Source organism: Equus przewalskii, chromosome 4 (assembly GCF_037783145.1).
Source record: "Equus przewalskii isolate Varuska chromosome 4, EquPr2, whole genome shotgun sequence".
NCBI lineage: Eukaryota > Metazoa > Chordata > Mammalia > Perissodactyla > Equidae > Equus > Equus przewalskii.
In genome coordinates this window covers 59,367,386-59,389,589 of record NC_091834.1, presented here as the reverse complement: position 1 = coordinate 59,389,589, position 22,204 = coordinate 59,367,386, and the positions used below count along the sequence as shown (strand labels likewise).

General features: G+C 43.3%; 1 long non-coding RNA gene across 1 annotated transcript; it reads right to left on the bottom strand.

Annotated features, from left to right (window-relative positions):
- Positions 1-2,926: 2,926 nt before the first annotated feature.
- LOC139083121 (uncharacterized) lies at positions 2,927-4,718 on the bottom strand. Its single transcript, XR_011539692.1, has 2 exons — positions 4,645-4,718; positions 2,927-3,830 (listed from the first exon to the last, which is right to left on the bottom strand). It is a non-coding gene; the product is annotated as an uncharacterized lncRNA (long non-coding RNA).
- Positions 4,719-22,204: the final 17,486 nt, after the last annotated feature.

Genomic DNA, 22,204 nt, shown 5'->3' with positions numbered 1-22,204 from the left:
TACAGTTCTGCTCCAACAGCCATGAGAAGTTTGAGCTCCCTATCAAACATCCACATGATCATGTCAGATAGACAGTTGGCTATAGAAAATCTGAAATTTCAAGTAAAGGTCAGAGCTGGAGGCGCAGATTTGGGAGTCATTGGTGTGCAGGTTATACTGAAGACCTGAAAGTTAGAAGAGATCACCCAGAGGAAGAAATATTGCTTGGGATTAGAAGAGGGCTCAGGAATGGGCTCCAGAAACCTCTGACATTTAGAGATCTATCAGGGAGGAGGAGCCAGCAAAGGAGACAGAGAAGGAATAGCCAGAGAGGTAGGAGGAAGACCAGGAGTATGTGGCATCACGGAAGTCAAGATTTACTTTTTTAAAAGGATTTCAAAAATGAGGAAGTGTCACATAATAAGACCACTCAGTTTGTAACCTGGAGGTAACAGTGCCCTTGACAAGAGCAGTCGCAGTAGGAGTAGCGGAGACAGAAACCCCACTAGACTGAGTTAAGCAGAGAATGTGAGACAGGAAGTGGAGACAGCAGTTGTAGGCAACTCTTTAAAGAGGACCGCTACGAAGGGGGATGGAGAAATGGTACAGAAGCTGGAAGAATAAATGGAGTCAAGGAAAGTTTGTTTTTTATTTGTTTTTTAGACAGGAGATACTAGAGCACATTTTTCTGCTCTAGTTTTGTATCCCCTACACAGAGTAGGGCCATTTGTGATGCAGGGATGCAGGAGAGGAGACACTGGCAGGAGTTAACGAACTGAAACGTAAGAGGACAGATGGAGAGTACCAATAAGTCTTTGATAGGATGCAGCAAGGACACTTTATTATGATATACAGAGGGAGGGAAAAGGGTACTGCTAGACTAACTGGTGAAAAAATAAGAGAATTATTTCCTGGCTGCTTCTGTTTTCCCAGTGAAGAATGAGACAGGGTCATGAGACAAGAAATAGGGAGCGGGTGAGGAGGAGAAGGTACGAAACAGTAATTTTGAAGAGTGGGAAAATGAAGTGAATATGATCGCTGCTATGTTGAACATCCATTTGAGATTTGGGAACAAGAGTTTACAGTAAGAACAGTCAGCACGGTTGTGAGTTTTTCTCCAGCCATGTGCTAGCTCAGACTAAGGAGTTATGGTTTTAACCAGGACTGGGACTCTGCCAGCCAAGTTCAGTGGGGATGAGTACGCAAGAATTCAGGGTGTTAATAACGTCCATTATGATGAAACATGGCATTTAGGCTAGATATGGAGGGAAGTGAGGGCCCTAGGGGACGTGATCAAAAGTGATGGTCAGGGGCCGGTCCAGTGGTGCAGACATTAAGTTCACACATTCTGGTTCAGCAGCCCAGGGGTCACTGGTTCAGATCCTGGGTGTGCATATGGCACCGCTTGGCAAGCCATGCTGTGGTAGGTGTCCCACATATAAAAAAAAGTGGAGGAAGATGGGCACAGATGTTAGCTCAGGGCCAGTCTTCCTCAGCAAAAAGAGGAGGATTGGCAGCAGAGGTTAGCTCAGGGCTAATCTTCCTCAAAAAAAAAAAAAAAAGTGATGGTGGGTCAAGGGTTTGGAGAACACGACAAGGTGGATAAACTACTAGTGAGTACTAGAATAAGTGAGCTAAAGGACAGAAGGAGGGGGTCAAGAATGTGGTCTTGGGAGTGAACAGCCTTAGAAGTGAAAGAACAGATCATTGGAGGTGAGATGGTTGAAAAACTGTGAGGCCAGCTTTAATTATAAGATAAACTCATTCAAAATTTGATAACATCTCAGCTTGCTAAATGGACTCTCTTTTTCCACGTTTATCTACTCCTTTCAAAGTTGAAGATGAATAATTAGAAAAGAATAAGACATAAGGTAATCAGAAAAAAATTTAGTTCTATTAAGTAAGTAGTCCTGAATTTTTAAATCTGTTAATTTTGTTTTACCCAGTAACCCAATTTTTCCCTACAGAACCCTTTTCTCAAGCAACACACTTTGGAAAATGCTAACTTAATGCTTTTGGTTAGGACAGCACACAGATCTTTGTAAAAGTTACTTTATAACTATATCTCCCTGGCAGACCAGTTGGTTAGAACATAACTTTTTCTTTTTTTTTTTTCTTGAGCTTTATAAATGGATAAAACGATTTACCCAGTTTGTGTTGGCCTCACCAAAACTGAGAACAAAATCCAGTTTCCACATCTTAGACCAAAGAATCACTTGATAATCAAAATGGGGTTTTAATTGACTGCTAATGAACTTCACAAATATTCAGCTATTTTCGGTGCCAGCTTCTTGACGTGTGACACAGGGTCCCACGCTCAGAAGGGGGCCCACATTTGGGGCTTTAATGCTCTGTGATCATCATCTTGAAAATTCTTAATAATTTTATTTTTGAAGGTGTTTTTTGTAAGTGAAGTCCTATGAAACCTTCGCCAGGGTTTGGAGCCCCTGCTCACAGGCAGCCCCTCCTCCCATCTCCCCCCTGACTCCCCACAAAAGGGCTGTCTGCCGGCTGTCCTGCTCCTCCAGCCCCGCCCAAGGATCTCCGTCAACCCCCACCCCAGACCGGGGGCTAAACACAAGCACAGGGAGGCTCAGAGTCAGAGACGCACTTACGTGCACCAAGTCACAGGGAGGGTCCCCAATCATCTGGGAGGCTCTGCACTCCCGAGGGAGTGTCCTCGTGTTTGAAAGGAGGTGTGTCATTAGATAGCAAATAAAGAACATCATGACAGGCTGAGAGAGGCACACACACAAAAGAAAGGAAAAGGCTTTTCTCCTGATTTTCAGACAAGTGGCCCTGCAGTTTCATTTTGTACTGCGCCAGCAAATTATATAGACAGCCCCAGCCATTCGGTATGTATAATGATGATGACAAGGATGATGACGAAGATGATGATGATGAAGATGATGAAAAGGCGGAGGAAAAGGATAAGGAAAAATAGGAGGCAGACAAAAAGAATGCTTTTTATTAAAAAGCTAATACTTTTATGGCACTTACTGTCAGGCAGTGTTCCAAGTGCTTTATATATTTTAACTTATTTAATTCTCTCGACAATCCTTTGCAATAAGTACTATGATTGCTCCATTTTACAGATGAGGAGAGTGAGGCCCAGAGAGGTTAAGTAACTTCCCTGGGGTCTCCCAGGTGGTGAGTGGCAGTGCCAGGATTAGTACCCAGGTAGTCTCTCTCCACAGTCTGTAATTCTCGACTTTCCCATTTCACTTCTGTGTATTATGTATCAATTATATACTCTTGTACCTGCATCTTTATTAATCCCGAAAGATGTTACTTTTATATAGGACTTTCAGAATATGAATCCACTTTGCTTACATTTGCCTTCCCACACATAAAACTTTAATTATTTATTTCTTAATTTAAGGATTGTCTTCCGCTTTAGTAACCCAAAATTAATGGAAGTGTTGAATAATCTTTGACTCTGGAGTGTGAAGTGAGAGTTCTGATATTTAAAATAGTTTCTTTGCTTAAATAGACAACAAGCATAGGCAAGCATAATTTATTCCTCACCAGTAATTATCTCAGCTGAGGATATGGGCCTGCACTTGACCTGAAACCTTCATATAGAGCAATCTTCACCACATTTCCTAAATTCTGGAACTGGGTATTTACGCAAGACAGGGTCTTGATGCAAATAGGCCATTAGCACTCAGGTAGGCTCCGGGGCTGTAATTCAGCAGCGGAGAAGGGAAGCTGGGCAAGGAAGTCCGTGAGCTTGACTCCTACGTGGTCAATGTTCTCGTTTACGTTTCTTTCCAAACTACTGGCTTTTCTCTCTGCAACCACCAGCTTCCCTGGACGGGCTCCTCTGGGGTTTAAGGCCTCTGGATTCGCTGTTATGGGAATAACATAACCTCTTTGAGAAAGGAATCATTTCCTCATCAGACATCCACACCCTTTATAATCTATGTTGGACACAACGGATTGGTGCTACATCAAGAATATATTAAAGAAAAAAAATTTGTACTGAAAAGACTTTATAAAGGGGAATTATTTCCATTAGAATAAATATTAAAAAGTGTAGCTACATTGCCAGACCTCTTCCACCCAGAAGATTTTATCAATCAACACTGTCTCCAAACACATGGGAGATAACACCTGAAACAGACTATGTAAATAATAAATGAAGAAGCAAACACCAGAGGCGATCCCCCTGAGTAGGGTGGGTTGGGCAGTGGGGAAGGGTAGGGTGGAGGGTTCAAGAACATCCACCTCCACCAACTCCAAATGTACACCCAGGAGGCACAGGGAGATTGAGAGCTGGAAGTGACCTGAAGGTCCAGCCTCCTCTTTATCCTTTATTCAGAGAGTAACAAAGAAAATACTATCTACCTTCTGTTAGGAATCTTGAGAATCACAAGATAAGACATCCTCACACTTTTACCCAAGGCTGTCCTGCAACTTACCAACATTGAGAGGTAAAAATACTCCAAGTTATGGGTAAAGGTCTCCTCCGTAACTGAGTAACACAAGTGAAGAATAAATAAGGCATATAGGGATTAATCTGTAAGACATCCAACGCTTTTTAGCCTCACCAATGAGTTATTGAGTTGCTCCTTGACCCACAGGCCTTCTATATGGACCAGGTAATATGGCAGACCTAATATGGGATGCCATCTTCTTCCTTTTGCTCTCCTGAGGTTTTACCTTATGGCTCCTTGTCCTTTCCAAGCTAGGGCCCAGGTCTTGAAGTACGTTCTAGCCTCTGACCTCGAAGAAACTGGAAAACAGGATAGGAATGACTTCATGTGTCAGCCCACCAACTGAATCAGCACATTTTATGTACAGATAAGCTGGTCTCCTTTAGTTGAATTGATTGAAATGCTACAGATAACAACATCAGTCTAGAATTGGAATCTGTTAAGTAGATAATGTTTGGAAGGACTTGTCTGACACTTTTCATTTTTCTTCCCCCATAATCATTTCAAGGTGATATGTTATCAATTTGCAAAAGCCTAAGCAATTAGATTTTTGTGAACCGAGAAATTTCTCCCTCTCCAATACACCAGCTTAAAATTTAGAATGGTATCATGCGCCTCTTCTATGAGTCCAGTATTTAACTCTATACAATTAAATACAGGACATTTTTGGCACAATCCCTGGACAAGAAACTGGCTCTGCCTCTCCGTCTCTCTCAGTCTGAATGTGTCCCCTAGGTCAAACCAAGTGCTCCAGCTCTTCTCTCAGGGAAGTTTGAGGATGAGGCATCGTGGTGGGAAAGTGAGGCCCTAAGGAGAGTCAGTGAGGTTGAAAATACTTATATTGTTAATCATACATTTTTTGAAATAAATAATACTTTCATTTTCTATTTAACACACTAGTATTTCAAGTATTTGAAACTGAGAAAAAGAATTGCACATACTCTTACAAATAGCACCTATTCATTTCTGCAACACACTTTTTTCTGGAATGGATATTTCTAGAACATCTGCATTTTGCTTGCTGAGGCATCATTATTGCCTCCTGTTCTTGGAACCAATACATTGCAGATTGGCTATATCAATAATACAACATTCCCGTATCACACTGAACATCCCCCTGTGGTAATCTGAACTGAGGGAACGAGCTTTATATTAGAGAATTTATAGAAAAGAAACATAGACTATGGTAGATTGGAATGTCAGAACCTTTCCAAACAGAAAAAAAAATTCCTAGGGATAAATACAAGGAATGTCTGGCAGGTTTTAAAACTAGATAACTTCATTTATCTGGAAAAAGTTGGCTAGAAATATTAAGAATTTATTTAAAAATACCACTCTTATAGTATTACTGGCAAATTCCAGAAATGTATTTGAAACTTTCAAAAAATGGTTTAAAGAGTCTTAAGTAGATTCTGGGTCCAATTTTCCTCTGCTAATGGTTCACTTTGCCTTGTCAATAGAGACCAATGCTCCAAATGTTGAATGACTGTCTGCTCTGCGTATTTAGTCAGTGCTGTGGTGACCCCATGTGGGACTCAAGAAATGTGAGACTCAATTCTCCTTATGGTACTTAAAACTGAAATGAAGAGATTAGCGTGACCCATACAGAACAATAATCTAAAACACACTGTACATTATAATTAATAAACATGTACTGAAGACTTACTAATGCGTAATGCCCTGTGCAAAATACTTTACATGCATCACCTAATTCAATCCTTGCAATAAGACAACGAAGGAGGAGGAGAAGGAAACTGAAAGTCAGAAAAGTGAACTAACATGCCCCGCAGCACATAACTGCAGACTGTGAAGCTGAGCTTCAAACCATGTCTGTCTCAAGAAGGACAAAGCCGTTGCTCTCGGCTCCTGCAATCTGCCTCCTAATGCACACAGCACAGCAGCAGCTATTGGTGCTCCAGCAATTTGGAGATGCAGGAAGTCAAAGGTATTAGGAAGTTGCTCTTCCCCTTGCCCACCCAAAGTTTGTTTAGAAGTCTGAAGTTTTGTGCTTTGAAATTTGAAGTTTATGGGATGCCCAGGTGGAATAAAGGAGAAACCAGCTGATTGCTTTCTGACACGTGGGAAACAACAGCCAGAAGTCAATCTCTGATTCAAAGGTGGTCGCTGCTGTGCCAACTCTGGTTTCACGGTGGTGGGGATTTCTCCACATTACACTATCATAGGGTAATCTGAACCCTGTTCACAGCATTTCCCAATCTTTTCAAGTGAGGTGCCAATTTAGCCCTGTGCAACAGGGAAAAACTGAATGAGAGTCAGAGAGGCAGAAAGAAGAGAATCATCGGATAAATACCATCGGGCAGGAGATGGAAAGGATCTTACAGAACATGGGATCTCCTTTTGTTCCTGCCAAAAACCCATGTGGATGTCAATTCCATAAGTATGTCAGCCTCTTAAATCATGACTGATCTTCTGCACGAAAAGCTAGCATTTTATGAGCGGCAAAGTCACATTTATTGTTGGCCCTGCTCTGGGCCAGCTCTTTCAACAACTTTGCAAGACAAGTATTATTATCCCCATTTTAAAGATTAGGATATTGAGGCTCAGAGAAGCCCCAGGCACCCAGCTGCCTTCTACCACATGCATTCTACACTGTGAATCAACAAGTAATTTTAAAACTATTTTTAAACGTAACCACAGCAACAGCTGTTGATTCAACTATGCTGGACTAAGCAGCAGAAATATCTGCTATAAAATAGTAAGTAACTCTGCCAGTTATGTGCTAAGATGAAATACCCCAGTTGAGTTAATCTTTGCAACCACATCCTGGGGACTTCCCGGGCCTTGTTGCTAAGCTAAAGCCAGCCTGGTGGCAGGAGTGACATGAGATGCCCACTGTACAAAGACATTGCCAGGATCTGGCTGTGTGTTTCTATAGCATTCGTTGGCTCCTAAGGAAAACAACATTTAACTCCCAAGGTCCCGATCCTGATTGATTTTTCTCTTTCTTTTTTCTCTCCTTTCAGATCCAAAGTTAAATGATAAGCTATTACTGACACAGCCTCTTTCCCTGGCGCAGCAGTGTCCAAGGTAATCTTTTGGGCTCAGGTTTTCCCAGGCATTGTCAGGCATCTCTGTGGCTCCAGTAACTCCTGTGTTTGTCTGCAATTGCTCCAGGCAGATGCCTGAAAATCACCCACTGACAGATTTATGTTCATCATCCTCTGAAACGCCCTCCGCCCCCACTCCAAAACCATATCATACTTGCGGGGGGAAAAGGACTTGGAGGCCAAGCGCACCAAGTCCTTTCAAGCACATGCAAAGCTAAGACACGGAATTGCAATGGCATTCAGCCCGCCTGCCCTCCCTTGCTACATTTCCTTATAAACCCCAGGCTCCTCCACAACACGCTTTTCCCTGGCCTGCTTTCTTCCCAAGATCTGGAAAGACTTGGGTCTCTGGGTTTTGAAACAAGATTAAAAGGTCTCTTTTACAGCACTTGCGGAAAAACTCCTCAGAGAAAACGTGGTTGGCAGGTAGAAAAACCGAGACCTGTCTCCTTGAAAATCACAGCTGTGTTATCTTTTTCCTCCACTGATCGCTTCCAGATTATCGTTCGGGGCAACCAGCCAGTCAGCCAGTCCTCCGTGTCACAGAGCCTGTCTCTGGCTACAGCTCATTTCTCCACGGAAGGGAGCACGTTTGAAGAGGTGTAGCCGGCGATGTGCAGAGCCCAGGGAAGGAAGACTGTGAGTGTTAGCTGCCCTTGCCACAACAAGTCCGCACACGAAGGTGAGTCAAGAGCTGGTGCAGGCAGGAAGTTTACCAAGCCTCCAGACGAGGCCAAAGACAAAAGATTCCTTTCTGAGAGGAATGAGGATTGAAATTGCTGGGAAAAATAAAATAAAAACACACCCTGTGTGAACCTCACAATGATGAAATCTGTTGTTGGAGAACAGAACGCTTTATTCAGTGTCTCCCGCCTGCTTTTGGCGATCATGTTCTCTGCAGAGCCCTGTGGAAGCATCCTCTTCTTCAGGATTCTCTGGCATCTGGCTATCGCTCAGGTCGGACCCAGGAGAGTCATTCACAAAAGGCAGCCACCTCTGCTTTGGATAACCGGGGCAAACAGCCCTCACTGAGACTTCTCCAGAAAGTTTGGCCAGACTGGTCCAAAGTCTGTTCAACGAAGTTCTTTAACCTGGCAGCATAGTGGGAACAGAGGCTTATGGGGGAAAGATTTGTGCTGTATTCCCTGTTCTTGCTGACAATGCAAATGAATTGTGCCCCCAGGAAGTCACTGTTTTGGCAAGAATCATCAGGAATTGGCAGACACACACAACCAATGTACGTGCCATACCTACTATGGGCTGGGACCACACTACGTACCAAGGACAAAGTCTCTCCTACTGCTTTAAAGGGCTTCCATTAGCAGCTCCCAAACTGTACCCTGAGGGGTACCAGGTCCCACAGAGTGTTGATAGTCTTGTCATGAAAATAAGCTCCTATCACTGCAATAAGTTTAGAAAATGCTTACTTAAATAGAATTGAACAGGTTTCATTACTGTGGGGCCCTTCACAGCCCTTAATGTGTTAACGCGCCTGTTAGCAGCATTGCCAAATGTATTGACCATAGGGCCCTTTTTTTCACAGCATACGTCTTAAGGTCTCCTTGGACACCAGCCGTCCAGGACCCACGGATTGGGAAGAAGCTGCTGTCAGCTCTCAGTAACATCCTCTCCAGGACATGGCCATCCGGTTTTCTTCTCCTTGGGGTAGATGTGTCACTGCTCACTGACCCTCACCCCAAAGTGTCCGAACTATTACAGAGACACTTGTTGGTCACTAGGCTGTGTGTGTTGAGTGTTCATATATAGCATCACATTCTATCTCACAACAATCTACGGGGCAGGTGTTACTCTCCTGCTTTTGGTGGACAATGAAAATGAAGCTCAGAGACGTTAAGTTCACAAAGGAACGGTGCTTTAAAGCCCTGTAACCTAGCGGCACCAAGATTCGCACCTTACAACCCACAGCAAGAAGTCGACGATCTTAGCTTAGGCCAAGGGATGATGATGGGTAATGAGGACAGTGTCGTCTCCAAGAGAAGAACGCCAGTTGCCTGATACTTAAATTTCCACCCCTTTGAATGCAAAAGGACACTGTCATTTCACCTTAAAGTGTTTTCCTAAAACATGTCTGATTGAATAAGCCTGTTGCACCTCTAATTATCAATTAGGATTTTTCACCAAATATGAACAAAACCGTGTCCGTGATCTTTCCTCACATAGCTACAAGAATCAGCAGGGTAGCGTCTCTTCACAGACAGCAGATACCTGCTCTTTCCTTGGAAACGTGGCTATGTTCCCTTAAAAATGAGGCCCTGGCTGAAGCTCCACTAAAAATTCAGCCCCTAATCATTCTTTTCTGAAACTCTCTGCAAACTTTTATGGGGGTTGCTTTGGCATAGCCAGTATTTTTTCAGTGGTGTCAAGGTTTTGTGCTTACCTATTCCTACTAAAATTATGCATTTTTGCAGTTCCCAATAAAACTCATTGTATGGTATGCTAGAATAAATCTCAAAATCTCCCTGAAGTGCTAGAAACTTTCAGATATATGTCTATTAAATTTTTATTTCTTGAGCAAGTTGTGTGTGTGCCAAAATATGCATTTCATTGCTAGAATGGCCATAAGTACACAGAGCTGTGGTAGAACCACGGAGGAGTACTGACCCGTCCATCACTAAAAATCCATAGCCATTGAGCTGGGAGTGGCTATTCCAGCCTTCCAAAAGAATTCCTGAAGGGCTGTTCACCTGGGTATCTCCCATTCCTCAAACACATTGGGCACTCAAAATACGTTTGTTCAATTGAAGTTATCCCAGGAACAGAAGATCAGACTTTTTCCCCTTAGAATACCTTAAGGTTTTAACTATACTTCCAGAGTATCAATACGGTCAGGTTTTCTTTTAGCCTTAGAATAGTGAATCACAAACCAAAGCTAATAAAAATGTTTTTTGTTAAGACAAGGATGAATAATTTTTAACTCTACTGTCAAAGAGGCAAGACAAAAAAGCCCATAGGTAAAAGGGGTAGGAAGATAGATTTCAGATTAATATCAGAAAGAAATTTCTAGCAGATTAAGTATGTCAATGCTACAAGCTATCAGAAAATGGGTGACTAGGTTCATGAGGCAGGAAGTTCCCTATTTCTAGGGGGAGTCAAACATTGTCTAGATCAGTGGTTCTCAAAAGCGTGGTCCCCAGACCAGCAGCGTCACCATTACCTGGGGACATGTTAGTAATGAAAATAATCAGGCCCCACCCCAAACCTATGACTCAGAAACTCTGGGGCTGAGGCTCAGCAGTATGGGTTTTACCAAGCTTTCTAGGTGATTCCGATGCCTGCTAAAGTTGCAGAAATACTGGCCTAGGCTACCACTTGGCAAGAACAATGCAAAGAGTATTCAACCAACAGATGAGTGATTGGACTGAATGGCTATTCAATCCTGTAATTCCACGAGTCTGATAAGGTTCTCCGGCCTGCCTTATTTCCTTTGTTGGAAATGAGGAACCAACAGCTTAGCAACACAGGTCTGATCCCTGGGCAACATCTGAATTATGTAAAGAAACTAAAATCTATTAGCACAACTGTTATAAACCCTGATATTCAAATCTCCTGAGCAGCTTTAAAAAAATACTAATACCTGGTCACTAGGAATCTCTGGAGACGGGGGCGCCCCAGGCCTACCGTTTACCAGGGACTTTCATATTAATTATCTCATTTAGTCTCCACAACAATCTTATGAGATAGGTATATTACCAGCTCCATTTTTACAGGTGAAAAGTGACGATTAAACTGGTTGAGTAACTTGTCCAAGTTTCCAGAGCCAGGAAATGCCTGAACTGGGATTCAAACCCAAGTCTCAAGACCCACGTTCTTCTTCCTCCACCCACTTCCTTCCTCCTTCGCATGTCAGAGACTGTCTGGGTACTCGTGGTCCCTCAAGCCACCATGCTGCCCTCTGGCTGCACAGCTCTTATCACAGCAGCCCGCCACTCATACCCACCGTTTCTGGCAACTCTACCATTCTCTACCCTCCCCTCTGTGAAATCTTGGTGGTGGGTGTTTTATTCCCTCACAAAGGTGCTTTCCGTTGGCTGCCCTCAAACCCGCCCTCTATGAGCAAAATAAGAGGCTGCCTTTGGGCTGTGATATGAGGGCAGCCAGAAGGCGCTCAAAAGCCAGCTGGGCACTGGCGCCTCAAAATTCTCCTTGTCTATCATTTAGCTAAGTATTTTCATCCACTGAAAGGGAAATGATCTCAAAGGAGGACAACATTAAGTTGGTAACAGCCAATTGTATCTTAGAGTCTAATTCACTCATTAGATCTTTTCCAGACTCTAAAGAAGTTCTCTCCGTGAGAGAGAAGAACAAAGGGATACAGAGCACAGGGCCCTTTCAAGGACTGACTTTGAAGGAGGTGGAGGGACGGGGTAACAGCCAAGAGCACCATGGGAAATACAAAGGGCCTGTGGGAAGGGGCCACAAAAGCAGGGAATGGTCACTGAAAAGGGAGGGAAGAGGACAGCAGAGACAGAGAGATTCTGGTCAACTATTCCCTGCTCTGGTTGTTTTGGTCAGGGTCTTTAATTACACGCGACAGAAGTCCAGAGAGGGGCTGTAGCTTGCCTGAGATCACACCGGCCAGGCACCGGCAGAGCCAGAACCAGCTCCCAAGGCTCCCGCCTTCGTGTTTTCTGATGAATGTGCCTTAACACGGAACTAAATCAAAGTCAGTGGGAAACTGAGGAAATTAAAGAAAGGGACCGAGCACATCAGTGGCTGCACTAATTTTCTGTGGTAGAATATAAAGTACATTCTATGTGACCAAAAGTTTTCCAAAATTGAAAAGGAAGACAGCTCCAAAGGTCTGCTTCTGATCACTGTTCCACGAGACAGGGATAGATTTTCAAGGCGCTGCACAGGATTTTAACCATAACCACTCAGTCCCCATTGGTTTCAATGATGTGGCCACAGCGAAAACTCTGCATATGTCTTTGAAAATAGGTCCAAAAGGCCAAAGAGTCCAAGAAAAACGAACAGAGAGAGAGAAACAGTACCTGCCTTTCTTAGGAGGGAAGCCAATTAAGGGGTGCCTGATCACAACGCTATTTGCATTGTCTCCTTAAATGCAGCTCAGGCCCACCCTCACTGGCCTCACAAGAACACTTTTTGTCTGCATTTAAAATGATATCTGTCCTTTAAAAGAGATTAAAGAGACATAACAACCAAATGTCACCTGTGGAATCTGATTAAAATAAAACAACAGTGAACAGATTTTTTTTTTTTTTCCTGAGGAAGATTCACCCTGAGCTTACGTCCATTGCCAATCTTCCTCTTTTCGCTTGATGAAGATTCACCCTGAGCTAACACCTGTGCCAGTCTTCCTCTGTTTTGTATGTGGGTCACCACCCACCACAGCATGGCCACCCAGGAGTGGTGTAGGTCTGTGCCTGGGAATGGACCCCGGGCCACCAAAACAGAGCACATCAAACTTAACCACTAGGCCATGGGGCCAGCCCCAGTAAACAGATATTTTTGAGACATTTGGGAAAATTCTATTATAGCTGAATTTTAGATGATACAAAGTTCTTTTCATTAAATGTAACAATGACTTTGTAACTCTTTTTTGTGTGTCCATATATTTCAGAACATTGAAGCATGTAGAGGTGAAATGACATCATGTCAATGATTTTTAAAAATTCAATCAAAAAAGAGAGAGGAAGGGGGGCTAGCCCATGGCATAGTGGTTAAGTTCACATGCTCTGCTTCAGCGGCCCAGGCTTTGCGGGTTCAGATCCCAGGCGCAGACCTACACACTGCCCATCAAACCATGTTGTGGCAGCATCCCATATACAAAACAGAGGAAGATGGGCACAGATGTTAGCTCCGGGACAATCCTCCTCAAGCAAAAAGGGGAAGATTGGCAACAGTGGTTAGCTCAGGGCCAATCTTCCTCACAAAAAAAAAAGAGAGGGAGGAGGGAAAAAGACTAGATGAAGCAAATGTGAGAAGACCTTACAACTGGGTAAACATACTTTTGTGTATGTCTGAAATTTTATAATTAAACTCGTTACAAAAATATATATATAAATCTATAACTCTGCTCTTGTAATTATGCCTGAGAGCAAAATTTCTGTCAAACTGTTAAAGTTTCACGTCTAAAAAGAAATGTTGGACCTTATGCAGTTCACTCCAGCCACCTCTGTTTCCCAGATGCGGGATCTGAGATCTTCCGAAGCTCTTCCAGCTCTTTGGGGGTTCAACTGGGACTGGAATCCGGTTCCCCACACTCTCAGCCCAGAGCTGCTGCACCAAACAGCCATCAAAAAAGTACAAAAATATTGCTTTCTAATCTTCATGTTATAAACTCTCAGACAAAGTACCTCTCTGTGATTATTTTGCAGGAGTAAATCTAGTCGAGGGACAAAGGAACACTTTGTTTCTCGTTCTGAGTAAATTTTTGCATTAAATGATTCTGTCCAGCCTTACCCCCACCACTGTCCCTTCCATTCCTCCCCGCCCCCGGGACCCGCCGTGGTCCAGCGTCTTTGCATCCTCTGCTGCTCTCGAGCTCATGATATGCACATTGAGGTGTATGCGTCCACCCTCCCATGTCTAGTTCCTCCTGCTGAAGTCTGGCTTAGCCTCCAAGGCAGCACAAAACAGCCGCGTCCATGAAGTCCTTCTCCAACCTCCAGTAGAGAGTGTTCTCTCCCTTCGCTGGACACCCCCAGCCCTTGGCGTGAGCCTCTGTTATAGTCCTTATCACCTTCCTTCTTTACGATTAAGCACATGTATATCCTGCCCTTTCGCTGTCTCAGGTCAGCCACGCTGAGACTGCAGTGGCAGAAATCAGAAGGGAAAAGGAGGGAGCCAGGACCAAAGAGATCCACACAGAGCCAGAAGCTATCGCCAGGGATGTGACTGGCTCTGAAGATGACAAGGGAGGGAGGTAGAGCTTTGAGTCAAAATCCAAATGTGATTTCCAGTGGGCATGAAGGAAGCCTGAGCTTTTCCTAGCTGGGAGAATCAGGATCGAAGAGGAGCCAGCCTCAGGGAGAAAAGCCTGGTAGGTGAGCTCTCCTGGCATTGGCAAAACGAAATAAGACAGCTCAGTAATTAGGTGGCCAGGCAATACCAACCAGGCCTTCAAACTGGGAAGCTGGTGAAGATGAAGCTGGATGTCAGCCAGGAGATCGGGATCAAGGACAAACCTGTACCCCAGCAGAAGAAGGTAGGCAAGAATCAGGAGCACAAGCCAGAAAGCCAGGCAAACCAGCTGGGCATGTGTGGTGGGATCAGGAGAAAAGAGAAGGGCCGGAGGCTAAGGCTCTGTGGGCAGGTGCCCAGGCTTGTTAATGCCGCTCAGAGTTACTGAGCATATACTCAGCCAAATGCTGGAGATACAGGGAGTATTAATCAGCATCCTCCAGAAAAACAGAACGAATAAGATTTGTGTGTATATAGAGAGAAAGAAAGATTTATTATAAGGAATTGGCTCATGCAATTACGGAGGTTGGCAAGTCCAAAATCTGCAGGGTGGGCTGGCAGGCTGGAGACTCAGGGAGCCAGTAATCCAGTTTGAGTCCAAAGGCAGTCTGCTGTAGGATTCTTTTTGCACTCAGAGTTCTATTTTTGTTGTCGTTGTTCTGTTCAGGCCTTCAACTGATTGGGTGAGGCCCACACATCCAATTGTGGAGGGCAATTTGTTTTACTCAAAGGCCACTGATTTAAATGTTAACCTCACCTGAAAACACCCTCAAAGAAATACCCAGAATAATGTTTGACCAAATATCTGGTAGCCCACCAAAGATGACACACAAAATCCACCATCAAAAGGGGTGAACAGAAAAAGTCTCAACTCGCTACAGGAAATGGAAGACTAATAACGGGCCTTATACCTGGATGAAGATGCAGGTCCTGATGGGATTCCTGCCATGGTGAGGAGAGAACTGGCCCAGGAGCTGGTGGGGCTGGACCTGAAGGGGTTGTGCTGGGACCTGGCAAGGACAGACAGCTTGGTAAGCTTCTGGAGGGGAGGAACAAACCCTTCATCACCAGGGCGTGAACACTGGAGCCAGACTGCCTGGGTTTGGGTCGAACCCCACCAGCAGCTGGCCTGGGTGAGCTACTTCACCCCTCTGCACCTCAGGCTTCTCCTCTGTAAAGTGGGGATAGCAATACCGTCTACATCAAATGAGGTGATGTCCAAATCAGTTAAATGTTTGTACAGCACAAAAAGTTGTAAAATCTAGCATGATGTTAGTGCTACAGAGCTGTCTGCTAGTTTCATTCCTAAGTACTACAGCAGCTGACATAGTCCACTCTACCTAACTGGGACTTAGGAAATTTCAAATTGAAATTGTTCTTCAAATAGTGCAAAATGAGAAGGAGGGACTGACCTACGTAAAGACTCTGTTTTATACTTCAATCCCCTGTCTTTAAAAAGGCAAATCTATTTAATTTACGTAACAAAAATCCTTCTAAGCTTTCCCATTGCCTTAGGAAACTGACCCAAATCCTGGCCTGATTTGTTCTGGATGTGTCTCCACATAGACTCACCTCTTACATCGCCCCTCCAGGGTGCCCAGGCTCCAGGCATGCCAGGTTTCTCTGTGTTCCCTGAATTACCTTTAGCGCCACGGCAGGGCTGTTCCCTGGGCGTGGAGCAGCCACCCTTGAGCCCCGCCCTGCTTACCTGAGAACCCCACTCGGCATTCAGGGCTCAGTTTAAGGAACAATGCTCCCAAGACCAAGTTACCTGCCTCCATACCGTGTTTTCCTTTGTGTACTAGTCAATATGTTTGGAACTAGATTTTCAGTCATCGTCTGTTGTCCTCCTCACCCTGTCAGCTCCATAAGATCAGGGACCAAATTCGTATCATTCACAGCTGCACCCTTGGGACCCAACATAGTGCCAGACACATAGTGCTCAACAAATAATGTGTTGAAAGAATTTAAATTTTCAGATGACAGATGTGAGCTCTCAGCGAAGTCCAACTGATTTGTAGTGGCCACCTGAAATGCCAGCTTGAGAAGGATTCTGAAGCTACATCTCATGGTGGCTGAGTGTGAATTTCTGCACGGCTGAGGGGCACTGGGGGAGGGGCGAGGGCATCTGACATCATCCTTTATCTGCAGAGTTAACATCTCACCGAACACTGCATGAGGTTTAATAGCAAACAATAAAGTTTAAAGAAAAAGTACATCTGAACAGGCAAAAGCTCCTGGAGCTACACTTACACTGCAAAAGGAAATAAGCCGAAACATTGCCGTCTATTAGATACCGATTTCAGTCATCGTGCTCACGTCTCATATGTATTCATGAATCCCTTTTTATGACTATCAAATTGTATCTGCGTGTACCGAATGCCGATTTCTTTTCATCTCGCTTTTAGAATCTTGTGCCACTGTGAGCAATAAAGACTTTTGGTTTGGGAGTTTGCCCTGGAGGACACCAGCTCACTTAGGAATGGGCTGTAGCTTCAGAGAGCCGAGGTTGTGGAGTGGAGAACGGGCAGAGTTTAGAGGCAGATACTTCAGAGTTACGCAGTGGCCCATCGGATGGCTGTAAGGGATGGCCCATATCCCTTCTGAGCCTCAGTGCCCTTCTCAGCAAAATGGGGACATATAAAAGGGGGAGCTCAGTAGGTACACGGAGAACACTCAGTAAACGATAACTGTTACAACCAGTCTTCAGCTTGACAGTTGGTGGGTTTCTGCTGACAGTAGATATAAACAGCAACTGTTTGAATTAATGACGTGGCTGGCTGCAGCTGGAGCCTAGGAAAGAAAGCCTGGCTTTCTCAAACAGGCAGCACAAAGATATCATACAGGGACGTTCACTGCAGTGTTGACCGTAATAATGAAAAACTGCAATTAACCTAAATTGCTGTCAGCATCAGAATGACTAAATAAAAGCAAGTCATAGAAAAGAACAATCCACTAAAAAGAAAATCTCTGTACGTCACGTCCATTTATACACATAGGTGCACATGCGTACACACACAATGCTGTAGATGTGTAGACAAATATGGAGATGGATTCCCACACAACTCAGCAATAGTTGTGACTTCAAGGGAAGCTTTGTATATGCTGTACTTCTGTATCATTTGAATTAGTTGACAAGGCAATGTATTACTTCATCAATAAATCAAACAATAAGTAAATGAATGAATGAATGAATAACGGTTCTGCACCCAGTTCCAATGTGTGGGGTGTGTTTCCCACACCAGTTGGGTGTCCTACGATTCAACCCAATTCTGACACTATCCATCTGGAGATAGCATCAGATCCCACAGGGCACAAGACTGCCCCTCCCCTTTCAGATGCCAATCGGAAGTCCAGGTGGTTACCCATGCTTCTGATCCACTGGCTATAGACCAGAGGTTCCAACGACCCCCTCCTTGAGTTCAATTAATTTGCTAGAGTGGCTCACAGAACTCAAAGAAACATTATACTTACCAGATTACTGGTTTATTATAAAAGGGTACAACTCAGGAACAGCCAGACAAAAGAGACACATAGGGGAAGGTACGGAGAAAGGGCGTGAAGCTTCCACGCCTTCTCTGAGCACGCCACCCCCTCCCCCACAAACCTCCATGTGTTTACCAAGAATTTTGGGTCTTCTGGAGGCTTCATTATAGGCATTGATTAAATCATTGTCTATTGGTGATGGAACGAATCTCAAGCTCCTCTCTTCCTCAGAGATACGTTAGTGGGAATGAAAGTTCCAACCCTCTCATCACAGGGTTGGCGCCCTTGGCACCCAGCCCCCATCCTTGGGTGGCCTGAGGACCTTCATAACAAAAGACACCTTTATTGCTCTCATCATTTAGGAAATTCCAAGAGTTTTAGGAATTCTGTGCCAGAAATGGGACAAAGACCAAATATATATTTCTTATTATATATCACAATGAAAAATTAAAATAAAATAATGAAGTTTGAAAATAAGTCAAATGGACAGATGATATTACTATGAAGGCTGGCACTGAGGAAGCCCGGAGAGGATGGGAAAGGGTTGCTCCTAGGAGATATGAATGGGTGAGTCACCATCAATTCGATGAAGTCACTTCAGGAGGCCTCAACGTGTCAGCAAGTTGCTTCCGATGGTTACACTCTTCACTGTGTCACACCAGGAAAGCCCAAGGGGAAGACAACAGTTTTGGGTTCAGTACCTGCTCCTTCTCAAAACTTCTGGGGCAGCTTGACTGAGCCACAGAGAGATTTCCAGGGGGAAGCCGGTTCCTCTGACATCTGCACTAATACTGAAGGAAATAAAGGGCTGTCCTCTGGACCTTGTTCAGTAGAGGGAAGCAGGTTTTCCTGGGATGTTGTCTGAGGAGACTAAGAGAAGAGGAAAGAAACAGCAAAAGACTGGAAAAGAAAAGCCAAAAAGATTGGAGATTGAAAAGCCAAGGTGTGTGGGGCCGGCCCTGTGGCCAATTGCGCGCTCCCCTTCGGCGGCCCAGGGTTTCACCAGTTTGGATCCTGGGTGCGGACATGGCACCGCTCATCAGGTCATGCTGAGGTGGCGTCCCACAGGCCACAACTAGAAGGACCCAAAACTAAAAATACACAACTATGTACCAGGGGGGATTTTGGGAGAAAAAGGAAAAATAAAATCTTTAAAAAGCCAAGATGTGGGTTCAGGGTTGTGTTCCAAATGAAGAAGAGCAGGAGAGGCTATGAAAGTGAATTATAGAAGAAGTGGCCTTGAACTCCACTGAAAGAGGAGTGCTACATCTTCCTAGGTTAGGTTTTAGGATGAGATTGGCAACTCATAGCTTTCTAACTTCAAACAGGAGACGGGAGAACAGAAACTTTTCAAAAAGTTGTATTTTTTCTTAATTACTTAATTTGACAGGCATGTTGCTAATTTGGGAAATATGAAAAAGATCTTAATGAAGAAAGTCATATATAAATATAAAGCCCAGAGATAATCACTGTACACACGGTGGTGTATATACTTCCAGCCTTTTTTCCCTACAAATGTGTACACATTTTTATCAGAATCAGTCATACAGTATTTACCATCTTACAGCCTGTTTTTCCCTCATAATAATATAACATGAAAATGTTTCCATCAAGTGAATCTTCCACAATGTGAGTTTTAATAATTATGTAGTATTCCATGTATACTATAATTTATACATATACATATGCATATACATACTTATACATATATAATGTATATATATCACAAGTATACTGTAATTTATCTACTAGTCCCCAATTATTGGATATTTATGCCGGTTTTTTAAAATTATAAATAACATTAATATTTACACACACCTCTCATTTTCTTAGAAATTTCCTAAGTGAAAGAGATATGAGCAAGATTGCAGTTTTCCATAACCAGTGCCCACTGTACTTCGGAAAAGAACCAACAGACACTCCAACCAGCAGGGTAGGAGGGTGCTATTCCTTCCCTCCTTCCACACTCATGGAAATTGGGGGTTTGCATTTGATGGGGCAGGAGGTGAGGAGGAGCATTTAATAGGGAGAAAAGACAATGGTTTGTTTAAATCGTCGTTTCTTTGCTTACTTGTGAAGCTGAGCAATTCCCATAAGCTGATCATTAGATGGATTTTTACGTATCCTCGAGTCCTGTGAGTCTCTGGTTGGGACAGCGTTTGATGCATGGTGTGAAAGGATTTCAATCTGAAATGGAACTGGAGCATATGAGATGGACAATCTCACGCATGCGTCCTCCGGAAGAATGGAATTTAAGACCCGAGGGATTGATTTACCAGTAAATGTCTGATTTACAGAAGACCGAGACTTATCTCCTGACTGGCCAACATTCGCCAAGAATCTCTCCCCACCCTCAAGCCAATGAACCTACTGCTTGGACTGTGGCTGGACTGACCCCCTCTTTGCGCTCCTTGCCCATAAATACAGCCCACCCCAAACCCTCAGCGGCTGCCTATGGCTTGTTACTTGGCGTCTTCCGAATTGCAATTCCTCTGCGAATAAACTCAATTTCTGGTAATTCAAGGTTGCCTCAGTTTACCTCTTTATTTAGGTTGACAGTGTTTAAACCATGATATGCTTCTGTGGTCTGGTCACAAAACAAAATTATTAGACCTCATACATTATTTTCTTTCCCTAAGACCGAAGTGAAAGGATTTCAACCTAAAAGGGAACCAGAGGATATGAAATGGAGAATCTCACGTACGCACCCTCAGGAACAGGAAACTTAAGACTTGAGAGACAGATTGCCCTAAATGCCTGACTTAGAGAAACCAGAGCTTATCTTCTGACCGATGAGCATCCCCCAAGATTCTCTACCCATCCTCAAGCCGGTGAACTTACTGCTTGGGTTCTGACTGGACTTCCCTCCTATTTGGACTCCTTGCCCATAAATATAGCCCACCTCAAACCTGTGGTGGGCTCGCCTGTAGCTTGCTACAGTTCGCATTTCCCAAATGGCAATTCCTCTACTATTCCCAAATAAACTCAGTTTCTGGTCATTCGAGCTTGCCTCGGTTTACCCCTTTATGTCTTTAGGTTGACAGTAGGATCACATCTTTAATAGAAGACTTTTAGATAAAGAAAACAGGATGTAGCCTTATGTTTATCCTTGCTATCATTATGTACTATAGTAACACTGTTTTATTTGTATATTTGAGCTGTGTTATAGCATTTTGAATGCCAATATCGGACTCATAAAAAAGCAGCTGTTCTTTGGAGCTGTTTATTCTCTTATTAACAGGATTGCCTGATTTTTATATTAAAACTGTATTTATTTTATATCACTTTTATTGCCAATGTAAGTTAAATAGATATTTTTCTTTGCATCTATTTAAACTTTATTTTTGAACACGTGCATAAAATATTATAAAATCCAGTTAACATTAATCAAGTCCACATTTCTCAAATTCTTATTTGCAATAGTATGAAGTTAAAAATGTATGTATGTGTGTATATTTTGGACTGTTTCCATAAGGTTTAGAAAGCAAGAAGTTGGCCACAGGGAGGCAAAACTGGATATTTATATCAGTCCTATTCTTTTCCTGACTCTAGAAGTTCCAACACAATATACAATTCCTATTCATCTTCAACAACCATGCAAATGTTTGTGTCAAACAGCCTAATCAGAAGGCATGCATACGTTTATTAGGTGTTCGTATATTTTTACATATGGCAAAGCTAAGAAAGCAGAGAGAACGTTCTCTCTACATTAAAATGCTTGAGTGGTAACTAGATAAACACTGAATAGTCCCTCCCTCTTGATTTATTGTTATAATATTTTTAAAGAATGTTTTATTGCTTCTTTCTTATAGTGAAATGAAACTGTAATCGTACATTACTTTGTTTTTCTATCAGGTTTTAGTTAACTGTGCCAACATGTAAGTGAGGGCCCAAATTTTCAACTGGCCTCAAAAATTATGCCTATGAATTGGGCCAGTCACACATTATATTTTCAAGGGCCAACAGCTCTTACCCAAATAAGTAAGGTTCACTACAGGTCTGCTTACTAAACATATATTGTACAAACATTTGGAATTAGACAAGCTGCAAATAATTGCTAATTAAGACTAGCAAATTAGATATCTGCTCTGAATTAAAAAAAAAAATTGGTGAGGGAAGGTGGGGGGAGCAGCTCCTTATTCCGCCATCATCTTATGAAACAGAATAATAGCATTCGCTTTCTTTCAAGTTTGATTTTTATAGTAATTTAATCACCATAATTGGTGGGCAAAGAAGAGGTGATTTCTGTAATTCTTCTGGGTCCAAAGCCAAACAGATGTGGTTTTC